This window comes from Oncorhynchus clarkii, chromosome 19 (assembly GCF_045791955.1).
Source record: "Oncorhynchus clarkii lewisi isolate Uvic-CL-2024 chromosome 19, UVic_Ocla_1.0, whole genome shotgun sequence".
NCBI lineage: Eukaryota > Metazoa > Chordata > Actinopteri > Salmoniformes > Salmonidae > Oncorhynchus > Oncorhynchus clarkii.
In genome coordinates this window covers 3,701,697-3,711,240 of record NC_092165.1, presented here as the reverse complement: position 1 = coordinate 3,711,240, position 9,544 = coordinate 3,701,697, and positions in this window count along the sequence as shown.

The window sequence follows — 9,544 nt, the reverse complement described above, 5'->3', positions numbered from 1 at the left end:
CACCTTCAGCGTCATACACAGCCACTGGGCATCTTAGGCGTCGTACACAGCCGCTGGGCACCTTCAGCGTCGTACACAGCCACTGGGCACCTTCAGCCTCGTACACAGCCACTGGGCACCTTCAGCCTCGTACACAGCCACTGGGCACCTTCAGCCTCGTACACAGCCACTGGGCACCTTCAGCCTCGTACACAGCCACTGGGCACCTTCAGCCTCTTACACAGCCACTGGGCACCTTCAGCCTCGTACACAGCCTCTGGGCACCTTCAGCGTCGTACACAGCCACTGGGCACCTTCAGCCTCGTACACAGCCACTGGGCACCTTCAGCTTTAACAGGGTTCAACTGCAGCTCTCTACATGTGCTGCCACTAACGAAGGGCAACGTCTGAGTCATAGCTACTGTCATTTCCCCTTTTGCTGTTTTACAATATCTGAGTGTATCGAAAGACTGATTTAAGATGTGCCATTTATACACTCTATTCTGCTTTGGAGTGTCATTAGTGTCGTCATTAATATATCGCTTTGGGCCCTATTGCCAATGACCCATATACTTCTGCAGAGACTGAGTCACGATGGGGACGGACCTAAAGAGAGCGTCATCAATCACACGGGGCTTGACAGAAGCCACCGGAGCCTATACTGGCTTCCATGCTTGCTCAATGTGACGGGTTGGGGACACTTTTAAAGGCATGGGTGAGAGGCTGTTAGCTACATATTAACCACTATGCTAATGACTTTTACATAGGAAGTGGAATGTACAGCTCCACTGTCAATAGTGTCACTACACTAACACTATAGACATGGTTATGGTTTATAATGCTGTTGAATGACATTAAAAGGAAATTATGGTCACACAAGCAAATGTCAAGTGCTACGAATGTATTTTATTGACAAACGAGGTCCACATCACCATCTTTTCCAAATTAATACAATATAACAAATCAACTGTTAAGTTAGTCCCGGTGGACACTAGTGGAACGTCCTGCCTCAGAACGCACAGCTTCGACGTTCCACGGACAGGCCACTGTGTGCGTTCGAGCAGTCTACCCACTACTGCCCATGGGCACCGTGTGGGTATCGATTTTAAAATACGCCCCATCTCTTATACTACATTCCCTGGGTTGTGGACATTGTGCCTTTGGGTATGGCTGTTTTCTGTTATAAGTAATATATTGGAATTATTATTTGGAGCTCTCTCACATATAGTAGGTCTACATAGCAGACAGAGGTAGACAGTATAACAGTCACACGGAACAAATAAAACCTGTATAAAATCCTCTATGACGTCCTTTCTTTTCGTTGTGTTCAGCTCCAGGTTGTTTCCGCTGCACATCGCTGTTAGACACTGCGCTTCTTGTCTGTCTATAGGCTGTATCGTCGTTGTTAGTGACGAGACTTATGACGTTTTTAGTCTCACAATGGATTCTGAGGACCCCCTTTTATTATAGTGCTGTGATAATACAAACATACAGCCTCCTTAATATCTAAACATATTATTTGAATGACTGAAGACGGAGAGTTCTGTGTGAAAGATGTATTTTATTATTGTCAGTGACATGGCACACAACCATTGGTTGATGCAATGTAGCCTGTCAATTGTAGGCGGCCTCGTAGGATTTTCAATGGGCTGGGCTGCAGCGGAGCTCAGCATTTCTTCCGAGTCTCTCTCCCCCCTCAGCTATGCAGATGTGTTAGGGGTGAAGTTCTCAATGGGAGCCGAGACTATCGCACGGTGGCAGTAGAGAGATGCCGATGAAGTGTGTATCAGTCTTGCTGGTGGCTGGCAGCGACGGCAGAGCAGAGCGTGACATGCCAGTGTTTTTTCCTGAGGGGGTGTGTTTTCTTGGTCTTGGATCCACGGAGTGATGGCAGAATGTTCCATTTATTCTATGGATCTTTCCTTCCCGTCTAATTTCTGCCACCATGGCATGATCCAGAGCAGGGCGGTGTAACTGGGTGATTCAACGTCACTGTTATAGTGATCGGAAGAGACACGGAGGATTTTGCAACAAGTGCAAGTAGGAAAACAGTCATTACACCTTTCCCCTTCATAATCAACGCAGTTCTCTCTGGCAGTGTTCAAGCCTCAGCAGCAGTCAATCGGAGTGTTTCTGGCTGATTTGTTCTTCTGATGATGATGATGGTTGGCAGCTCCCTTCTGGTTTCTTCGGACTGCTCAGTGTCAGTGAATAGAGACACAGTGCTGGTTTTATAGTGACTTGTATTTCCATTCACTTACAAAAGGGAGACATACATTTCGCCTGTAGATTAGTAGTATGCTTCGTCCGGTAAGGTTAATTTACTCTACCATTTTCTATCCAATACAGCTTGGTTTTCTAGTGACTGACCTGACTTGCCATTTCGGATCCTAATTCATTCGGATAGCCTTCCTAATAACGGTTATTATAGATATTGAGAGATGATAGTAGCCTACTAGAGCACTGTCGAGTGGGGAGTCTTGTCAGACCGAGACACTGAGAATGTAGAGCACAGCCATTCATGCTGGTGGCTGGCAGCGACGACAGAGCAGAGCGTGACATGCCAGTGTTTTTTCCTGGGGGGATGTGTTTTCTTGGTCTTGGATCCAAAGAGTGATGGCAGAATGTTCCATTTATTCTATGGATCTTTCCTTCCCGTCTTATTTCTGCCACCATGGCATGATCCAGAGCAGGGCGGTGTAACTGGGTGATTCAACATCACGGTTATAGTGATCGGAAGAGACACGGAGGATTTTGCAACAAGTGCAAGTAGGAAAACAGTCATTACACCTTTCCCCTTCATAATCAAGACAGTTCTCTCTCGCAGTATTCAAGCTTTAGCAGCAGTCAATCGGAGTGTTTCTGACTGATTTGTTCTTCTGATGATGACGGTTGGCAGCTCCCTTCTGGTTTCGTTTTACAGCGCAGAGTGTCAGTGAGTAGTGCTGGTTATATAGTGACTTGTATTTCCATTCACTTACATCCACGGTTATATCCAACGGAGGCCGTTTTTTCCAACCGAGGTTGTTTCTCAGTTTTTATTTTTATTGTTATTATTTTTTCCGAACATGACTCTAGTATGCAGTGTGATATAATATTGAAATGTGAAATTAAAGACATTTTATTATTATATTCTGGTTGGTTTGTTTCCGTTTTATTCAACAAAGCACCACCTTGTACACATAAGCATACATGGATACGGTTTCGGGCTGGGATGGAAATGAGTGAACCGATTTCAAGCTTTGACAAGTTTAGAAATAACAGTCACGGGAGATGTTCACTCTTGCACGGTCGCTGACAGACAGAGTGTTTTGGGTCTGGGACTATGAACGGGGCGGAGCTACCGTAGCTATCCAATCATAGCTGACTGGTACATCCCACCACGCCTCTATTATCCGAACATGACTCTAGTATGCAGCTACGGCTGAGCTATCCAACAGTGGCCGATACAGCTATCCACTCCCGGCTGACTCGTCCAACCATGGCTGTATTCTAAAGTGTCCAACCGTGGCTCTATTATCCATTCCTAACCAACAATGAATTTTGAGAGCTGGAGAGGCGCCAAATTCATGTAGGGAAAGCCCCTGGCACTTCTCAGTTTCGGTCTGGGATCGAAATGAGTCCAAACGACTTCAAGCTTTGACAACTTTGAAATAGTAGCCAGGGGAACTGATTCTGATTCTACTCAAGAACTCATCATCAAGCCTTTTGATTGGTAGAATCAGGTGTGAGTTAGTGTTAGGGGGGCAAAAATAAGTTTAGCTAGCTGGCTAAATCTGTCACATTTACAGAAATGTCGATTGATATGCGATATCCCTGTCAAATACATTTTTGATTAATGCATTTATGTGTGTGTCGGTCTGTGTGTGGTAATGTGTTTTTAATAAGTGTGATTAGTTCACTGTAACTTCACATTATAAATAGTATATTTTTAACTTCATATGCTATATATAATAATCAATATTTGTGGGGGGGGGGGGGGGGTTGCAGAATCATTGTATATCGTTGGTTACCCATCCTATCATGTTACCATAACAACACAGATATGACCGTAAAGCGTCCTTCTGCCAAACCTGGTTGTTGTCACACTGCCCTCTCCTGGTAGCACTGCAAAACATCACTCAATCAAATCCTGATATAAAATATAAATCCACTTTTACCAGAAAATCTTATTATATGGGCTGAATACTTACATGAAGTGTATGGAGACTTTACATGACATAAATATGAATGTATAATATAAACTTAAAATAGCCCAGGGTGTGACTAGGGTGGGCATTCTAGTTTCTTTATTTCTATGTTTTCTGTTTTTATGTTTTGTCCGGTATGGTTCTCAATCAGGGACAGCTGTCTGTCCGTTGTCTCTGATTGGGAATCATATTTAGGCAGCCTGTTTTTTGTTTTTCCACCGTAGTTGTGGGTAGTTGACTTTGTTAGTTGCCTGTATAGCCCTAGTTAGCGTCACAGTGTTTTTTTGGGGGGGTTGTTTTTGTTGGCGACATCCAAAATAAAAAGACCGGTCATTTCCCTGACGACCGTCGTGACAACCGCGAGCTGAGCCCGGTAAGATACACATGATTATATCAAACTCTATACAAAACTTGTTCACAGACCGTGCTAACCATAGTCATTTAACTTGTACTGATTCTGACCCTCATCTCCCCTCCACAGGCGTCTTCCGTCACCCTGAACCATTCTGTAGGTACTCTGCTTGACTGAGACTGACTATGTTTCATGTCCTTTAATTCACTGGTATAAAGTATACCATGTGTATGTGATATATATACCATGCCTTTAATACACATTCAGGAGAGCGCCTTTAATACACATTCAGGAGAGCGCCTTTAATACACATTCAGAAGAGCGCCTTTAATGCACATTCAGGAGAGCGCCTTTAATACACATTCAGGAGAGCGCCTTTAATACACATTCAGTAGAGCGCCTTTAATGCACATTCAGGAGAGCGCCTTAAATACACATTCAGGAGAGCGCCTTAAATACACATTCAGGAGAGCGCCTTAAATGCACATTCAGGAGAGCGCCTTAAATGCACATTCAGGAGAGCGCCTTAAATGCACATTCAGGAGAGCGCCTTAAATGCACATTCAGGAGAGCGCCTTAAATGCACATTCAGGAGAGCGCCTTAAATGCACATTCAGGAGAGCGCCTTAAATGCACATTCAGGAGAGCGCCTTAAATGCACATTCAGGAGAGCGCCTTAAATGCACATTCAGGAGAGCGCCTTAAATGCACATTCAGGAGAGCGCCTTAAATGCACATTCAGGAGAGCGCCTTAAATGCACATTCAGGAGAGCGCCTTTAATACACATTCAGGAGAGTGCCTTAAATGCACATTCAGGAGAGCGACTACATACTATATTCTGACGAGGAGGGACCTAGGAACCTTGTCTAGGAACAAGAGCATCCACTGTTTCACCCAGAGGTCCTCAACCATGCACAGCCTCAACCTCACCCAGCATTACCTCATCTCGAGCTCAACAACGCAGACAATGACATGGTAGTGTGTATATACGGTGATTACCAACAGGTTATACACAAGCAAAGTGTAATGTTATTATTTATCATTCTCTCAAGTATATGGCCGATGATGAGGAGGAGGGAGACGACTAGGTGGTAATCTATGGAGGCCTAACTATAACCCTTTGATTCTTTTTCTGGGCGCAATAGAGGTTGTGTTCTTTGAAAATGGATGCTGTCACTATGTCCTGCTGTGGTTATGGATGTATTGTACTATTTCAATACATGGTTATTCCATCTCTGAACATTGTCTTTATTCACATGTGGACATTGAATACAACACCACAAGCACTTTGTAATGGCACATGTACCAAGCGATATGACAGTGATTGTATACGCTATCCACCTACGTCTTTACTAATCTACACAGTGTGTGGCATATCTGATACCTGGTTGATGTTCCAGTTCTTCATCCCCAACCATCTGGTTCATGGGTCGGGTTGTCAATAGGACCCTTTTACAGGCTGCTGATGTGGGACACTTGTGATCTCTGAGAAGCGTGCACCTGTCCCAATCGAAAAAAAAACCAAGTTATCAAACGCCACCTTGAATCTCGTTCCCTTTGCAGTTTACCATACCAAAAAGGTTTCCCAGACTGTCCTCATCCATATAATGGATTGCGTAGTGCTTCACTGACCGCTCTGAAGAAACAGTTCCCCTTTTATTTTCACATTCTTACAAGGAGCCCCTCACACACCAGACGCAGTATTTTTATTTTTTTACCTTTAACTAGGCAAGTCGAGAACAAATTCTAATTTTCAATGACGGCCTAGGAACAGTGGGTTAACTGCCTGTTCAGGGGCAGAGCGACAGATTTGTACCTTGCCAGCTCGGGGGTTTGAATTTGCAACCTTCCGGTTACTAGTCCAACGCCCTAACCACTAGGCTACCCTGCCGCCTCTACACTCTAACCACTAGGCTACGCTACCGCCCCGTATGACTTAGAGACGTCTTCTTACACTGCACCTTCAGCGTCATACACAGCCACTGGGCATCTTAGGCGTCGTACACAGCCGCTGGGCACCTTCAGCCTCGTACACAGCCACTGGGCACCTTCAGCCTTGTACACAGCCACTGGGCACCTTCAGCGTCGTACACAGCCACTGGGCACCTTCAGCCTCGTACACAGCCGCTGGGCACCTTCAGCCTCGTACACAGCCACTGGGCACCTTCAGCCTCGTACACAGCCACTGGGCACCTTCAGCCTCGTACACAGCCACTGGGCACCTTCAGCGTCGTACACAGCCACTGGGCACCTACAGCCTCGTACACAGCCACTGGGCACCTTCAGCCTCGTACACAGCCACTGGGCACCTTCAGCCTCGTACACAGCCACTGGGCACCTTCAGCCTCGTACACAGCCGCTGGGCACCTTCAGCATCATACACAGCCACTGGGCACCTTCAGCCTCGTACACAGCCACTGGGCACCTTCAGCTGTAACAGGGTTCAACTGCAGCTCTCTACATGTGCTGCCACTAACGAAGGGCAACGTCTGAGTCATAGCTACTGTCATTTCCCCTTTTGCTGTTTTACAATATCTGAGTGTATCGAAAGACTGATTTAAGATGTGCCATTTATACACTCTATTCTGCTTTGGAGTGTCATTAGTGTAGTCATTAATATATCGCTTTGGGCTCTATTGCCAATGACCCATATACTTCTGCAGAGACTGAGTCACGATGGGGACGGACCTAAAGAGAGCGTCATCAATCACACAGAGCTTGACAGAAGCCACCGGAGCCTATACTGGCTTCCATTCTTGCTCAATGTGACGGGTTGGGGACACTTTTTTAAAGGCATGGGTGAGAGGCTGTTAGCTACATATTAACCACTATGCTAATGACTTACATGGGAAGTGGAATGTACAGCTCCACTGTCAATAGCGTCACTACACTAACACTATAGACATGGTTATGGTTTACAATGCTGTTGAATGACATTAAAAGGAAATTATGGTCACACAAGCAAATGTCAAGTGCTACGAATGTATTTTATTGACAAACGAGGTCCACATCACCATCTTTTCCAAATTAATACAATATAACAAATCAACTGTTAAAGTTAGTCCCGGTGGACACTAGTGGAACGTCCTGCCTCAGAACGCACAGCTTCGACGTTCCACGGACAGGCCACTGTGTGCGTTCGAGCAGTCTACCCACTACTGCCCATGGGCACCGTGTGGGTATCGATTTTAAAATACGCCCCATCTCCTATACTACATTCCCTGGGTTGTGGACATTGTGCCTTTGGGTATGGTTGTTTTCTGTTATAAGTAATATATTGGAATTATTATTTGGAGCTCTCTCTCATATAGTAGGTCTACATAGCACACGTAGGTAGACAGTATAACAGTCACACGGAACAAATAAAACCTGTATAAAATCCTCTATGACGTCCTTTCTTTTCGTTGTGTTCAGCTCCAGGTTGTTCCCGCTGCACATCGCTGTTAGACACTGCGCTTCTTGTCTGTCTATAGGCTGTCTCGTCGTTGTTTATTGACGAGCATTATGACGTTTTTAGTCTCACAATGGATTCTGAGGACCCTCCTTTTATTATAGTGCTGTGATAATACAGACATACAGCCTCCTTAATATCTAAACATATTATTTGAATGACTGAAGACGGAGAGTTCTGTGTGAAAGATGTATTTTATTATTGTCAGTGACATGGCACACAACCATTGGTTGATGCAATGTAGCGTGTCAATTGTAGGCGGCCTCGTAGGATTTTCAATGGGCTGGGCTGCAGCGGAGCTCTCAGCATTTCTTCCGAATCTCTCTCCCTCCTCAGCTATGCTGGTGTGTAAGGGGTGAAGTTCACAATGGGAGCCGAGACTATCGCACGGTGGCAGTAGAGAGACGCCGATGAAGTGTGTGTCAGTCTTGCTGGTGGCTGGCAGCGACGGCAGAGCAGAGCGTGACATGCCAGTGTTTTTTCCTGATGGGATGTGTTTTCTTGGTCTTGGATCCACGGAGTGATGGCAGAATGTTCCATTTATTCTATGGATCTTTCCTTCCCGTCTTATTTCTGCCACCATGGCATGATCCAGAGCAGGGCGGTGTAACTGGGTGATTCAAAATCACGGTTATAGTGATCGGAAGAGACACGGAGGATTTTGCAACAAGTGCAAGTAGGAAAACAGTCATTACACCTTTCCCCTTCATAATCAACGCAGTTCTCTCTGGCAGTGTTCAAGCCTCAGCAGCAGTCAATCGGAGTGTTTCTGGCTGATTTGTTCTTCTGATGATGACGGTTGGCAGCTGCCTTCTGGTTTCGTTTTACAGCGCAGTGTCAGTGAGTAGTGCTGGTTATATAGTGACTTGTATTTCCATTCACTTACATCCACGGTTTCATCCAACCGAGGTCGTTTTATCCAGCCGGCGCGTTATATCCGAACGAGGCCGTTATATCCAACCGAGGCTTTATATCCAACCGAGGCCGTTTTTTCCAACCGAGGTTGTTTCTCAGTTTTTATTTTTATTATTTTTATTATTATTATTTATTATTATTTTTTCCGAACATGACTCTATGCAGTGTGATATAATATTGAAATGTATTGAAATGTGAAATTAAAGACATTTTATTATTATATTCTGGTTGGTTTGTTTCCGTTTTATTCAACAAAGCACCACCTTGTACACATAAGCATACATGGATACGGTTTCGGGCTGGGATGGAAATGAGTGAACCGATTTCAAGCTTTGACAAGTTTAGAAATAACAGTCACGGGAGATGTTCACTCTTGCACGGTCGCTGACAGACTGAGAGCAGTTTCGTGTCTGTGACTATGAACGGGGTGGAGCTACCGCAGCTATCCAATCATAGCTGACTGGTATGTCACGCCTCTATTTTCCGAACATGACTCTAGTATGCAGCTACGGCTGAGCCATCCAACAGTGGCCGATACAGCTATCCACTCCCGGCTGACTCCTCCAACCATGGCTGTATTCTGAAGTGTCCAACTGTGACTCTATTATCTATTCCTAACCAACAATGAATCTCGAGAGCTGGAAAGGCGCCAAGTT